The sequence below is a fragment of the Hevea brasiliensis genome, chromosome 15 (assembly GCF_030052815.1).
Source record: "Hevea brasiliensis isolate MT/VB/25A 57/8 chromosome 15, ASM3005281v1, whole genome shotgun sequence".
Lineage (NCBI taxonomy): Eukaryota > Viridiplantae > Streptophyta > Magnoliopsida > Malpighiales > Euphorbiaceae > Hevea > Hevea brasiliensis.
This window is the reverse complement of record NC_079507.1, coordinates 58,918,715-58,935,562: the sequence shown is the minus strand read 5'-3', so window position 1 is coordinate 58,935,562 and position 16,848 is coordinate 58,918,715. Positions and strand designations below refer to the sequence as shown.

Genomic DNA, 16,848 nt, shown 5'->3' with positions numbered 1-16,848 from the left:
TATTTCTAAATCTAGGTGATTTTAAGTTCCAATCCTTGATTAACTATCAATGACTTTCACCTTTCGGTCCTTCAATCAAAGATTAACACAATACCCAATGGGTACCAACATTAGGCAAGTAAATCAAGCACACAAGGAAGGAATCAAAACTCATATTTATGTAAAATAAGGAAATACCCAATCCAAATCCACAAATTAATCTAAAACATATTTCCCAACTCTGAAATCTAAAGAAATTACTCACTCATAATGGTATTTACAAGAAATATAGATGGAAGAATAAAGAAAAACATGATAAAAGGACTGAAATGGGAAAACCCAGGTGGAAGAACCAAGATCTCTGGTTTCTGGAGCTCCAAACTCGTCTGTGACTCCTTCTTCCTAGAGAATGGCGTCTTCTCTCCCTCTTTCTATATTTTTCTTTCCTTTTTGTTTTCCTTCCTTCCTCTTGTGGCTAAAAACTAGGAAATGATGAATTTATATGGTCCCAAAAAGTTGCCCTAAAAGTAAATAATAGCCAAGGAGTGGATAGGAAATGAGGTATAAAATTATCCAAGTCAGCAGCACTATTCACGTTCTGGGCATTCTGCTTAGGGTTAGGCTTAACCCTAAACAGCTTCTTAGCAAATTTAGCCTCTGGTCGCACTGTCTGCTTAAGGTTAAGCAGACCTTCAGCAAATCTCGGCAGACTTATAGTAAAATGGACTTTTCTGCTCATGCTTGACTTGTGTTGCACCTTAAGCATTGCCGCTTTACCCTGAGCATGACCTTAAGCAAGGTCTCAAGTAAATTTCGGCTGGTTTGCTCTTTCAAGGCTTAATTTCTTCAACTTTCCTCCATGCTTAAAGAACTTCAAATCTCTTCAAATTATTTCCTATTGCACTCATTGATCTTCGATTTGCCACAAAATCCTATCAAAAACAACAAAATAAGGAAAATCAAATATAAAGTATTTAAATTTAACAAATAAGCTAAAATAGAGCTAAAAACATAAAATATACTAATATATAAGGGCAAAATGGATGTAAAACTACCCTAAAATGTCTATATGAAATGAGTGTAACAAATTCCCCCAAACTTAAATCTTTGCTTGTCCTCAAGCAAATTAAAACAATTAATGCAATTTGGGGTACCTTACCTTAAATTTATGAAAATTACTTATCCGAACTCTCAAACTTACCTTTAGCCACCAACAAACCATATACCCACTTTCAAGGTGCAAAGAATTCAATCCTTACCAAAGTTATCGCCGCTTAGCCTTGGGTCAATTATTCATATCATCAAGCCCAAACCAATCAATCACAGAGAATAATCATGCCTAAATAGACATTAGGGTAATCCATAAACTAAAGTGTCTCAAATAATGATGGAAGTAAATGAATGGATTAATGATATCACAACCCCATAGGCAATTCTCCTATTCCAATCTCCACTAATATAGCAAAACACCATTAAAAGATCAAAAGGACTTTCAAGGGTTATAATGGGGCTAAGGGGGTGATAATGTGGCTAACAAAGAAAGGATAAAGGTAACAAAATATGAGAATAATCAAATTATTAAAAGATCAAGAAACACAAATTTTTTTTTTGAATCAATTGGGAGAAGGAATTTTACAACTATTCACCAATGCTAGCATATAATTTTGAAACTTTTAGAGGGACTACATAAATAACATTGACTTTGAATTACAATTGTCCCTTTCAATTCACCCCCAAACTCATTTCTTTGTATACTTGAGTGGTGAATTACTTTACATACCATAATTGAATTTGCTAGCCTTTTTACTTTAGCCACTTCTCCCAACTAATTGTTATACATATATTTTTTTTTTCTTTTTTTTTTTATGTGTATCTATCACTTAAAGAATTATTCTCATGGAGGGTAGGTAAGTGTTTGGGTTTATGGCTAGGCATTAATGTGGGTTCCAAAGGAATAAGAGGGATAAATGTAGGCTCAAATTGGTTCCAAAGGGAAATTTTTAAGTGAGGTTGGCTAAGGCTAAAATATGGGTTTAAAATTCAAAGAATGCCTATATCATTTCTTTTTCAAGCGTATGCTATGATTTCGCCTTGAAAGGTTTAGGAAGATTGTTCTAGGATTGGTGAGACATCAATTAGCTACTTCTCACTCTAGAGTTTTCTCTAAGCACTCAAAGTCAATGCAATTGATTGGGTGGCCCTTGGCTAAGAAGATATAAACTAAAGCAAGAATCTAATAACTTTGCACCTATCTAGAACTTTCAATCCATCACACCCTTCTAAAAGTAAGCTCAATTGCTCTTCAAAGCAATTCTCAATCCTCTAAGGACAAGGTAAAAATTTATTTTTATGATATGCATGATCCTAAAATGAATGCATAAATCAAATTAAAACTAAGTGTAATCTATATGAAAACTATATGCAAATGTATGTGTATGAGTATAGACATGTGTGTGGTATATGTATAAGTGTATGGATTATCTATATATGGATGAATGAAATGCAATAAATGAATGAAAGAAAATTTTAAAAATTTTGCAAAAATTTTGCCCTCACCCCCAAACTCAAATGAAACATTGTCCTCAATGTTTAAAATGAATGCAAAGATGGGCAAAATTGTGTGAATTACTCAATTATTGAAATTTATACAATTGGGGATTAAATCAATATAAGCTCAAGAATTCCAAAATTAGCTCAAGATGATATTAACAATGAAGCTTTAGAGAGAAAAATGTGAAAAAGTATCCCAAATGTATGAGTTTACACTGCTTAAGATGTTGCTTAACCTGTTGCGTAGGGTAAAGCGAAAGCATAAGCATTGGTAACATACCATAAGCTTAAATGGTGTAAGGGTAAGCTGTTACCTCCAACTGATGTGGAACAGGTGTGGCTCAAAGAAAATTTGTGCAACTCATCAATGTCAACAAAATTAGGATTGAAGAAAAGATAAAGTGCTAAAATAATGTTCAAGAAAAGGAAATAGTGTAAAGAAATAAAATGTAACAGTTAAATCAAAAATTAAACTAAGAAACATTCACAGAGTATTTATGTCCATATCAGAAGATAAAATGAAATAAAGTAAACTAAGGGAAAGAAGTGCGAGATAATAATAAAAACTAAGTACCAAAATATTACAACCATGACCAAAGTTTGAAAATTAAAATAAGCAGTTACAAAATAAACCTAAAGCAGAAATTAAAGCTGCACTCTTGATCAAGTTACGCTATCAAGCCTTTGTTCTTTGCATCGAGTCTGCTGCGAGTTCTGCGATGAGTTCATTATGATCCAAGCTTGAGCGGTTTCCAAGTTTTCTGTTAAGTCTTTCATTTCTTGAAACATGGCTTGGCCCCAATGATATAAATTGTTGTAGGATTGGGCCAGTTTGTTGTAAAGCTCCAGCATTTGAAGTTGATGTTGCTACATTTCTTTTTAAGAGATAACAATCTCTTTTTAAGTTTCTTTTCTAGCTACTTCTTTTGGTTAACGTGCTCCTGACCCATGGCTTCAATTTTGATTTATAAGTTTTCAAGGAAGCAAGAATTTACGTGGTATCGGTGAGGAGCAGTTGTTGGACAGTGAAAGTTGTTATTCTGGATTCCAAGGATTTTAAGATGGATAACATGTCTGCTGAGAAGTGTGGGGTAGAGGTTGGTTGTGGTTCTGCTGGTGCAAAAGTGGTGGGGTCTGCAGTAGCTGGAGTATCAGGATGCTGCTGTAACAAAGTATAGGTATGGCCTATTTTCTCACAAACATCCATATGCAGCAACATTGTGCTGTCTATATATGATTCCCCAGAAACTGGCAGCAATTTATATAGACTAGCATCAAAGCTAAAAGATTTTGCTATAGCAGTTATATACCCCCCAAAAACAACGTTACCTTTAGTATGCTTTGTGACAATTTGGTGCCAATGAGTAGCTATGAAATGGGCTGTACTTACTTGTTTTCTCTCCTTCATGCACCACAATAGAAACAAATCCCAAAGACCCACAATCACATTCGTGTCCCCTTCCTAAAACAGTGTAAGTAATGAACCTATGGAGGTATTTCAATACATGGTCATCTATCCTAGTGGGTTTTGCAGTCCTCTGTCTATAATAACCTCCAAAAGGTGTAATATCTTTCCAGAATTGAACAGGGTCATAAGCAGTTTCTTTGCCACTCAATGTTTTTATACCCCGAATCCTGAAAACCAAAAATTGCATTCAAAGCACCCATGTCTAACTCCCTATCAATTCCAGCACATCAAAAATATATCATATCTTGATGTTCAGGCACTGTTGGTTTGAAACTCAACTTTAGGGAACTCAAAAATTCGAGGGTTAGATCCTTGTACACTGGTTCCCTAATTTTAGCAAAATCGATCCATTAACAAGATCCAAATAGGCAAAGACAGAATCATAAATGCCTAATTCTTTCAAAATCTGCTCATCCATATACTTGTTTGCCAAAATAGATTTAGAAACTAATTTCTCATAGACCTTTTTCATATCCATATCACTACAAGCCCAAGGTAATGGAGTAATTACCTCCTCGATAGTATCTGCAGATGACGCAGGTGCTGTAGAGTGTAAGTGAGACTGAGTTATTAGTGTTTGGACATTTGGTCTTTGGGGTTTGCGAGGAAGACCTGGTCCTTTTGCTAACTGGTTCAGAGGACTGAGGTGGAGAGTTTAAGTTGAAAGGGACAGAGGGTACTCGTTTCCTTTTTCCGACAGGGGTTTTCTTAGGTTTACTTGCAGCCCTTTTTGTTTTTCCTTGGGTTTTCGTTTGAGTAGGCACAGGTCGAGCGTTGGTTACGGGAATGGGTGTCGATGGTGGTGTTTCATTTGGCGGCTCGATTGCGGCGAGAGGAGTCGGCGGAATGAGAGGTGGTATTTGGCTTGGGGCGGGCGGTGGCGAGGTGGTGGTGATTGTGGTAATGGCGGCGTTTGTGGTGGCGGTGACTGAGGTAATGGCGGACTGGGGCTGGGGTTAGGGTTTGTGGGTAATGAGGATGGAATACCCATTTTAGATTTGACAGAATGTCGAAGTCTACTGAGTTTGGGTTTGTGAGAGGACCACATTTTGGTTCTTACCATTTTAATGAAAAGGAGGAAACCTTTCGGCTTCCTGTAAAAATTACCGGAAAAAATGGCGTGGGGAAGGAAGTCGACGAGGTTTATCGGGAGTGTTGGCGAGGTTTTTGGAAAATTGGCGGAAGTGCTGGGCCTTTTAAAATGTGGGGTAGACATGTGGTATTTTGGGCCATGCTTAGGGTTAGGCATAAGGTTCAGCAGAATTTGCTTAAGACTTTGCTTGACAAGCAATGTCATCAGCAAGTTTTGGCAGGTTTTGGGCAAAATTGTGGTTTTGCTTACCAAAATCAGTCCAAAAGCTATGGAATGCTATTGTAACCCTCAGCAATTACCAAATACACACAAACACCATAAAATTGATGGATTTAAGTTCATCTCTCTCATAAACTTAGTAAGCATAGCACATGTTCATTTAGCTTTTTGCAATCATTGTTCATTTTAGGCACCAATTGTGACTACCCTTTTTGCACATTCAATGAAATGGTCTCCTTTCTAAACTTATACCAAAAGCATATTTTCAGCAGCATTTTAGACAAGTTCCAATCAACCAAGAATTGCAGAAAAGATGTAGAAATTGACCTTTTTAGCAGCATGAACAGTAGCATGAACAGTAGCATGAACAGTAGCAAAAATCTGCAGATTGCAAAAATTAGCAGCAATTCCAAACAAAAGCATGCAAATTCCTATCAGACTACAAAATTATATATACACTAAAAGGTGAAACTTAACAAATATTATTATTATTATTATTTTTTTTTGCACTTCAATAAAGCCCTCATTAGTCCTAAATATCAAAATTGATCCTCATTCAAGTTGCATTTTACAGAATTTATACAAAACACAAAATCAAACATATGCTATCAAGTAGACTGCAATATCAGCAATTTAGCACAAGTTTAAATGTGTTACTGTTCACAGGTACTGCATAAAGTGCAGAATGTTGCTTATACTTGCTTCCCTTTAATTCTTTGTTTTTGCAACAAGTGTAAACTTGCCCAATCTTCATGAATGACCTACAAAAGATAAACAAATGTCACTTTTGAGTTTTATGAGGGTAAAAACTGAAATGAAAATGAAATGGAAAATTAATGAACTATAAAAGGATACGCTTGGGTTGCCTCCCAAGAAGCGCTTGTTTAAGGTCTTAAGCTTGACCTTCCACTCCAATTCTCCTAAGTATCCCTGACTGGAGAACCAAGCCATGAAACCTCTAAAAATTTTTGCGTGGGTTCTCCAACAATATAATGTTTTAATCTCTGCCCATTAACTTTAAAAGTCCCTGAGGTCTCATTGCCTATCTCAACAGCTCCATAGGGGTATACTTTTATAACAGTGTAGGGCCCTGACCATCTTGACTTCAATTTTCCTGGAAATAACCTTAACCTAGAGTTATATAGGAGAACAACATCACCTTCCTGAAATTCTTTCCTCCTAATATGCTTATCATGCCATCTCTTAGTTCTTTCCTTGTAAAGCTTGGCATTTTCATAAGCATCCAATCTAAGCTCCTCAAGTTCATTTAGTTGCAGCATTCTTTTTTCTCCTGCAGTTTTTAAGTCAAAGTTCAGTGTCCTTATGGCCCAATATGCTCTATGCTCCAACTCCAAAGGTAAATGACAAGCCTTCCCATAAACCAATCTAAATGGGGTAGTTCCGATAGGGGTTTTAAAGGCTGTTCTATAGGCCCAAAGAGCATCATCTAACTTTAGTGACCAATCTTTCCTTGAACTATTCACTGTTTTCTCAAGAATTCTTTTCAGCTCTCTATTGGAGATCTCCACTTGACCACTAGTTTGTGGATGGTAGGGTGTTGCAACCTTATGCTTCACACCATATTTTTGCAATAATCTTTCAAATTGATGGTTGTAAAAATGAGAACCTCCATCACTTATAATGGCACGTGGAGTTCCAAATCTTGTAAAAATGAACTTTTTAAGGAATTTAATCACAACTCTAACATCATTAGTTGGAGATGGTATGGCTTCAACCCATTTGCTTACATAATCTACTCCAACTAAAATGTATTTGTGTCCCAAGGACGATGGAAAAGGTCCCATGAAATCAATGCCCCACACATCAAATAATTCCACTTCCAATATATTTTGGAGGGGCATTTCATCTCTCTTTGAGATATTACCCATCCTTTGACACCTATCACATGCATTTACAAACTTCCTCACATCCTTAAACATGTGTGGCCAAAAGAACCCTGCTTGAAGAACTTTTTCTATAGTCTTTGTCACACTCATATGACCCCCATAAAGTGAAGAATGGCAATCTTTGATAACATTCCCTATCTCCTCATCAGCTAAACATCTTCTAATCAGCCCATCTCCACATTTCTTGAACAAAAATGGTTCCTCCCAATCATAATCCTTCACATCAAAGAGAAATTTCTTCTTTTGCTGCCATGTTAAATCAGGCGGAAGGATTCCACACACTAGATAGTTCACAAAATCTGCATACCAAGGTGTTTTTGCATTCATGATTACTAACAGTTGCTCATCAGGAAAATAATCATCTATTGGGGGCTCTTTTCCCAGATTGTCTCCTTGTTCTTGCCTCAATCTAGATAGATGATCCGCTACCACATTTTCTACTCCTTTCTTGTCTTTAATTTCCAAGTCAAACTCTTGAAGGAGTAGCACCCACCTTATCAATCTAGGTTTAGCCTCTTTTTTCTGAAGGAGATACTTGATAGCTGCATGATCCGTGTACACTATTACCTTAGACCCCACAAGATAGGACCTGAATTTGTCCACTGCAAATACTACTGCCAAAAACTCTTTCTCTGTAGTAGAGTAATTTATTTGAGCATCATCTAAGGTCCTACTTGCATAGTATATTGCATACACCTTCTTATCTTTCCTTTGTCCTAAAACAGCCCCAATGGCATAATCACTAGCATCGCACATTAACTCAAAAGGTAATGACCAATCGGGTGGCTGCATAATAGGAGCAGATATCAAAGCTTCCTTTATCCTGCAAAAAGCATTCATACAATTAGTATCAAAATTAAATTCCACATCTTTACTCAATAAATTGGTAAGAGGTTTAGAAATCTTAGAGAAATCCTTGATGAATCTCCTATAAAATCGGCATGCCCCAAGAAACTCCTCACTCCCTTCACAGATGTTGGGGGTGGCATTTTCTCAATAACTTCTACCTTTGATTTATCCACCTCAATACCCCTGTTTGACACAAGATGTCCCAAAACAATTCCTTCTTGTACCATAAAGTGGCACTTTTCCCAATTCAAAACTAAATTGAACTCTTCACATCTCTGCAAAACCTTAGACAAGTTAGATAAGCATTCATCAAAAGATTTACCATACACAGAAAAATCATCCATGAACACTTCCATAATACCCTCAATCATGTCAGAAAATATAGACATCATACATCGTTGGAATGTAGCAGGGGCATTACACAGTCCAAATGGCATCCTTCGGTATGCAAAGGTACCATAAGGACATGTGAAGGTAGTTTTATCCTGATCATCTGGGTGAATAGGGATCTGAAAGAACCCTGAATAGCCATCCAAGTAGTAAAAATAAGAATGATGAGCTAGTCTCTCAAGCATTTGATCTATAAATGGTAATGGAAAATGGTCCTTTCTAGTTGCTTTATTCAATTTCCTATAATCTATACACATTCTCCATCGATTCTGATTCTTGTAGGTATTAGTTCATCATTTTCATTTTTAACTACTGTGATGCCCCCTTTCTTAGGTACAACATGAACTGGACTTACCCAATTGCTGTCAGAAACAGGGTAAATAATACCTGCATCAAGCAATTTCAAGATCTCCTTTTTCACAACCTCTTTCATGTTTGGATTCAATCTCCTTTGTGATTCTCGAGAGGCTTTATGGTCATTTTCCAACAAAATTCTATGCATGCACACAGAAGGATGTATTCCTTTAATATCATCAATGGTATAACCAATTATCCTTCTATGCTTCCTAAGAACTCTCAATAATTTCTCAACCTCACAATCAGTCAATTTAGCACTAACAATCACAGGATATGTAGAATTTTGACCTAGAAAAGCATACCTGAGATTTGTTGGAAGAGGTTTCAACTCTACCTTAGGTGCTTCACCTTTTTCAAACTTTGATGATGAAGTTGTTTCTTGCTTCAAGCTCCCAATCTTTTCAATATCAGCCATAGGCAATGGTGGATTTCCTTCTAAAATTGTAGCATATTCTGCAGCTTCCTCAATCTCATCCCCTTTTTTGATGTTATTAACCAAACAAGCTTCTAAGGGATCTTTAGGATGTTGCTTTTTAAGCACTTCTCTAACCTCTTCATCCATCACATCAACTCTCAAGCATGAGTTTGAATCATCTTTCTTTTTCATTGCTTGAAACAAATTAAATTCAACTTTCTCTTCCCCAACTTCTAATGTAAGCCTCCCATTTTTTACATCAATCACAGCTCCAGCAGTAGCAAGGAAAGGTCTACCAAGAATAATCGGAATGTGTACATCCTCTTCCATCTCCAATACCACAAAGTCCACTGGTATGAAAAATTTCCCAACTTTCAGAGGAACATTCTCAACTACCCCAATTGGAAATTTAATAGATCTATCTGCTAACTGTAGTGATATGGTAGTAGGCTTCATTTCTCCAATCTTCATTTTCTCATAGATAGACAATGGCATCAGACTAACACTGGCTCCAAGATCGCATAAAGCCTTATCTATACTGATATCCCCAATGTGACATGGTATGGAGAAACTCCCAGGATCTTTCAGTTTGGGTGGAAGCTTATTTTGCAAAATGGCACTGCTTTCTTCCGTGAGAGCTACAGTCTCAAATTCTTCCAATTTCTTCTTGTTAGATAAAATCTCCTTCAAAAATTTGGCATATGAAGGCATTTGTGCTAAGGCATCAGTGAAAGGAATAGTCACATGCAAAGACTTCAATACCTCCAAAAACTTCCCAAATTGTTTATCCAATTTTGCTTTCTGAAACCTTTGTGGGAATGGTAAAGGTGGCATGTAGGCTTTAGGTGCAACATATTTAGGCTCTTCTTCTTTGCTCTTCCTCTCCTTACTTCCTTTTTCTTCCACTGAATTTTCTTTCTCAGCTTCAATTCTAACTTCAACTTCAGTTTATTCATCTCCTTCTCTGCTTTTCTTTTCTTCAACTTTCTCTTCAATCTTTTTATCTCCATTCTCCAATATTTTTCCACTTCTCAATGTAATAGCCTTGCAATGCTCCCTTGAATTTTCTGGTTGGCTAGGAAGCTTCCCAAATGCTTTGTTACTTGAAGAGCTAGCTTGTTGAGCTATTTGATTCTCTAATATCTTGTTGTGTGTTGCCATTTGATCCACTTTAGATGCTAATTGAGAAATCATTTCTTGTTGACTTTGATGGCTCACAAGTAGAGTTTCAATCATAGATTCCAATCTAGCTGTCTTGTCTAGTTGTGCTTGTTGTGGTAGAGGTGGAGCAGGTGCATTTTGAGGTTTAGAAATTCCAGGAGGAGGACCTCTATTCTGAAAATTCGATTACGTTGATATCCGGAAGGTTCTTGAAAATTCTGATTTTGCCCTTGTCTACCTCCCCAAGAGAAATTTGGGTGGTTTCTCCATGCTGGATCATAAGTTGCAGAAAATGGGTTACCACCTGGTCTTTGATTGTAGTTCCCTACATAATCCACTTGCTCACTTGAAAAATCTTGATTAAGTGCAGAAAAATCTGCTGCACAATTGACATTTGCAGCTCCAATTTCTAGTGAATTACTAGAACCTCCGGCTGAAGAATCTACTTTAATACTTAACTTGTCCATCTTCTTTGTCAAAGCATCAAACTTAGCATTAATCATATTCATGGCATCAAGCTCGAACATACCAGCTGGTTTCTTGATCTCATTCCTCTCACAACTCCATTGGTAGTTGTTATAAGCAATTTTGTCAAGAGCGGAAAAAGCTTCATCTTCAGATTTCTCCATAAGGTCACCTCCAGAAGATGCATTAATTGTACTCCTAATAGCTGGTGAAACTCCATTATAAAAGTGTTGAACAAGCATCCACTTAGGAATCCCATGATGTGGACATCTCCTTTGCAAATCCTTGTACCTCTCTCATGCTTCATACAAGCTCTCATCATCTCTAGGTTTAAAAGAAGTCAGCTCATTTCTCAGCTTAGCTGTCTTGCTTGGCGGAAAATATTGAGCCAAAAATGCTTGAGAAAGTTCATCCCATGTTGTGATAGAACCCGGTGGCAAAGAATGTAACCACTCTCTAGCTCGGTCCTTCAGAGAAAAAGGAAATAATCTGAGTCGAATTGCATCATCAGAAACTCCATTTATCTTCAACATATCACTGATCTCAAGAAAGTGTGCCAGATGCACATGTGGACTTTCACTTGGATTTCCTCCAAATTGTGCTTGTTGTACCATTTGACAAAGTGCGAGCTTGATTCAAAATTATTAGCTTCTACCCTTGGTCTTGTGATACTTGGCATGAAATCTCCAATGTTAGGATAGGCATGATCCTTCACAGAGCGGTTGTTATTGTTGTTGTTGTTGTCAGCAATTTCTTCTTGTAATTGCTCTTGCTCTTGTGCTCTTTCTTGTTGTTGCTGAGCTTTAATTTCAGCTTTTCTTCTCTTAGATTCTGCTCTTAAAGCTTTTGCTGTCTTCTCTATCTCTGGGTCAAAGAATAGATTGATTTCTTCACTTTTTGTCCTTCTCATAAAATAAACCACCTGAAAAACAAAAATAAACAAATTCTCAACGTAAAATTGTAAAAAGAAATAAAATAAAATGCCCAAATTAACCAAACAAACAATTGTTCAATATCAAACAAAAAAAATCAAATCCCCGGCAACGGCGCCAAAAACTTGGTGTGACTAATCCGCAAGTATACGGGTCGTCTCAAGTAATAAAGTGATGAATCAAGTATCGTTCCCATGAGGATTTGCTGTTTGATTACTAAACTATGGATGAAGCGATTATTTGGGCTAATGATTAATGAATAAATGGTAAATGTAAATGAGCAAGGTAAACTGATTAATCTAATTGAAATGGGTAAAGAGCAAACAAATAAATTCTAATTCTAGTTTGCAATTAAACTGAAATTAACAATGGGTAATTTAAACGAAAGTCTAATTATGGTAAAAGTGATTCCAGAGTTGGGGATTTATGTATAAATTAATTGGGATTTGTCTTGGGCATTCCAATTTTTAGGGAAAAATAGAATTTGAAGGAAATTGATTCTAAATCCCTTTAATATCTTTTTCAAGCATATCAAAGTGTATTCTAAAATAACCAAACCTACTTTCGTATGTATTTGATTACTTTAAAACCCATTAAGTTTTGTAACCAATAATTAATTCCTCTTAAAGTCCTAGTTTATTTCTAAATCTAGGTGATTTTAAGTTCCAATCCTTGATTAACTATCAATGACTTTCACCTTTCGGTCCTTCAATCAAAGATTAACACAATACCCAATGGGTACCAACATTAGGCAAGTAAATCAAGCACACAAGGAAGGAATCAAAACTCATATTTATGTAAAATAAGGAAATACCCAATCCAAATCCACAAATTAATCTAAAACATATTTCTCAACTCTGAAATCTAAAGAAATTACTCACTCATAATGGTATTTACAAGAAATATAGATGGAAGAATAAAGAAAAACATGATAAAAGGACTGAAATGGGAAAACCCAGGTGGAAGAACCAAGGTCTCTGGTTTCTGGAGCTCCAAACTCGTGCAGCAGCTCCTTCTTCCTAGAGAATGGCGTCTTCTCTCCCTCTTTCTATATATTTTTCTTTCCTTTTTGTTTTTCCTTCCTTCCTCTTGTGGCTAAAAACTAGGAAATGATGAATTTATATGGTCCCAAAAAGTTGCCCTAAAAGTAAATAATAGCCAAGGAGTGGATAGGAAATGAGGTATAAAATTATCCAAGTCAGCAGCACTATTCACGTTCTGGGCATTCTGCTTAGGGTTAGGCTTAACCCTAAACAGCTTCTTAGCAAATTTAGCCTCTGGTCGCACTGTCTGCTTAAGGTTAAGCAGACCTTCAGCAAATCTCGGCAGACTTATAGTAAAATGGACTTTTCTGCTCATGCTTGACTTGTGTTGCACCTTAAGCATTGCCGCTTTACCCTGAGCATGACCTTAAGCAAGGTCTCAAGCAAATTTCGGCTGGTTTGCTCTTTCAAGGCTTAATTTCTTCAACTTTCCTCCATGCTTAAAGAACTTCAAATCTCTTCAAATTATTTCCTATTGCACTCATTGATCTTCGATTTGCCACAAAATCCTATCAAAAACAACAAAATAAGGAAAATCAAATATAAAGTATTTAAATTTAACAAATAAGCTAAAATAGAGCTAAAAACATAAAATATACTAAAATATAAGGGCAAAATGGATGCAAAACTACCCTAAAATGTCTATATGAAATGAGTGTAACATTGTGACAGGTAGCAATCCTACGTTGATTGAGGAGTTTAAGATAAAAATGAAGAAAGAGTTTGAGATGACAGACTTGGGAGAGATGCCTCATTTTCTTGGGATGCAAATTCAACAAGCCCGAAATGCTGTGTTTATCTGTCAAAGAAATATGCAAAGGAAATATTGAAAAAGTTCAAGATGGAGGAGTGTAAACCAATGAACACACCCATGAATCCAATGGAAAAGTTGCTGAAAGATGATGGCTCAGACAAAGTAGATGAAGGAATCTACAAAAGTATGATTGGCTGTTTCATGTATCTCACAACCACCAGACCAGATAATCTGCAAAGTGTGAGTGTGCTATCTAGGTTCTTGAATTGTGCAAGTGAAATGCACATGAAAGCAGCAGAAAGTGTGATAAGGTATGTGAAAGGAACTTTGGATTACGGAATTAAGTTTACAAAGTGTCAGAATTTCAAGCTGCAGGGATATTATGATAGTTATTGGGCAGGATTAGTGGATGATATGAAAAATACTTCTGGATATTACTTTAATTTTGGTCCTGATTGTTTTTCATGGTGCTTAAAGAAGCAAGATATTGTAGCATAATCAACTGCCGAAGCAGAGTTTATCATTGCTACTGCGACAGTGAACTAGGCCCTGTGGCTAAGAAAGATCTTAAATAATCTTGATCTGGAGCAAAAAGACAGTACTGGGATGTTTGTGGATAATCAGGCTGCCATAGCTATTTCCCATAATCTAATTTTTCATGGGAAAACCAAGCATTTTAATATTAGATTGTATTTTCTTAGGGAAATACAAGAAGGTGGCAAGGTGAAGTTGTTGTATTACAAATCAGAAGAGCAAATAGCTAATATATTCACCAAATCTTTTCATGTAAACAGATTTGAGTTTCTTCGAGAGAAGCTTGGAATTCGTAGTTCCTGATTCAGGAGGAGTACTGAAAGTGTCTCAGGACCTGCAACTGCTGAAGTTGTTACCAGAACATAGGAGAAGAACAAGTTTATAGGCTTTTAGTTTCAGTTTGTTATTCTATTTTTAATGTAGCTGTTGGTATTTTTTCTAATATTAGCGGACAAGTTTAGCTAGTTTTTAGTAATTTTTTTTTTTTGGTAATTCAGTTACATTTGCACTTGTATTTAAGCAAGCATTTGATTAAATGAAAGTATCAAATTTTTCAGGTCATTCTTCTTGTCTTTGCTGGTATACAACAAGAGAAGTGCATTCCCTGATCCAAGAACGCCATTTACAGCTAAACATGAGCTCCATAACTGAGTCCAAGTGATCCCAACGGACTGAATCGAATGCTTTCTCAAAGTCTATCTTAAAGAGAAAACATCCCTTACTCTCTTTTTTGTGCAAATTAACCAATTCACCAGCAATCAAAAAAGTTGTTTATCACTTGTCAGGCCATTTCTTGTTCTTGATTCACTTTTTTTACTGTAGAACATATTTGCATCAAACATTCCAGTTGTCAAAGAAGTTGAAGCAATCATGGATCCTTTACTGTGTTACAATTTGCTGTATCTACTACATCCATTCATACCATTTGTATTGTAAGCACAAGGTGATGTTCAACTCGTGATAGAGTTAGGTTTCTGGGTTAATTTAGGATACCTGATGCAGGAACTTGGATTGATGACATTAGATGCTGGACTTGTGTCCTTTATATCTATGTTCACTGTTGGTTTCTTTCAATGTCTAGGTGCACCAAGGACAGTTTCTTGCTCTGTGACAAGACCTAAAGGTGTAATTTTAGGCTTATTTGGGTCTCTGTCAGGTGAGATAATTGTGCTTCCATTGCTTAATGGTATGTTAGGATCAGTATTTCCTGACTGCACCTGGTTTGGAGCTCTCATGTCCATCATAGGAGTTAAAATACTAGAATCCGGTGGATCTCCTCCTAGTGTAAGTCTTGATTGTGTAATTTATTGATTGTCTGAAAAAGCTTTCCTTGCATGTGGTTGTTATGATACTTCAGTGCTTCAGATTGGAGATCTTTTGAACTTTCTTAAGTGTGATGTTTTTAGTTGTCCATATGCTTTGAACTGAACATATATCAAGAAGCACAAATAAAAAGAATTTTCATTTGAATAATCCCGACTTTTCCATTTTTATGTATGTATTATTGCTCTCTTCTCAACAATATGATATTTTGTTAGAGGCTGGTCTGGTGGCATCCAATCTTGTGATCCATCATCTTGGACACGGAAAATGGTTTGGCATTGGTTGGTTACTTTTCCCTGGATATCTGCACATTATGCAGTTCTCAACTGGGTTATGCTTATGGAGAGAGGTACTATCCATAAATTGTGAAAATTTTGAAGAAAAACTTGAAATTTCAAAATTCTATACTTTCTTGTATTTTCCCCTTTGATCAGCTTTGTTTTCATTCTAGATTATTTCTGCAACTTGACCTCCTTCAAAGAAGGGAAGAAGAGAAATCACAATGCGAACTTAAGGCGTTTGGCTTATGGTTTGAATTATCATTTCAGTGATGCTAATAACAAAGTATGAAGCATCAATATATAATGGTGTGAGGATGTGCTGGTGTGAAGAGGAAGACATCTCGTTGGGTTTAGTTTGGCCAGATAGGCAAGAATGGGTTGCCAAGATTTATATCTCCTCCTTTCTCCACCGACTATATAATGCTTTGATGGTGATGCTTTCCTTTGACCTGGGGTTTCTTAGACCATCGATACCTTGATGCTCCTTGAGATGATAGTGGTGAGTGATTTCTCCTTTGATCCTCAGTTTGCTTGTTAAGCCATTTTTGGCGTTAGTTGTTTGGAGATCCTCTATTTCTCTGCCATGGCTGGCTGTGCCTTGGTTATTATGGAAGCTGGGTTGTGGCATTGTGGAGACTGCCTTTGGTCCGGTCATGGTTTCTGGATCTTAGATCCGTTACAGCTTAGGGTTTATTTTGCATTGAGCTCACTTTGGTGAATTTGTTTTTATGTTTTCTGTATTGGACTTTGCTGTAATTAGGCCCCAGGCCTTTTAGATTCTCTCTAGTTTGAGTAAATTTTTTACTTATTATATTAAAACGATTTTAGTTATTAAATTCAAAATGAATAATTGAGATTTATTTTTTTAGAATTATTATTTTTTGAAATTTACATTTAATATTATTTAAAAAAAAACTAATATTAAATTACAATGTGAAGACTATTTAAATATGATAAATCGTGTTTTTGCAAGTTTTGAGCAAAATGGCCCTAAATTGTCTATAATTATTAGCCTTTACCTAACCATAAAAAGAAGCTTAATGAATTTGATAAGCATAAACATCCAACAGATTTAGAGCGTATAGTTTATACGTAATGGTGTTTGGTTGAGGAGAAAAAGAAAAGGAA

General features: G+C 36.2%; 1 non-coding gene across 1 annotated transcript; it reads left to right on the top strand.

Annotated features, from left to right (window-relative positions):
* Positions 1–11,105: 11,105 nt before the first annotated feature.
* Positions 11,106–11,212, top strand: LOC131174361 (small nucleolar RNA R71). Its single transcript, XR_009144609.1, has one exon. It is a non-coding gene; the product is annotated as a small nucleolar RNA R71 (small nucleolar RNA).
* The last annotated feature ends 5,636 nt before the right edge of the window (positions 11,213–16,848 follow it).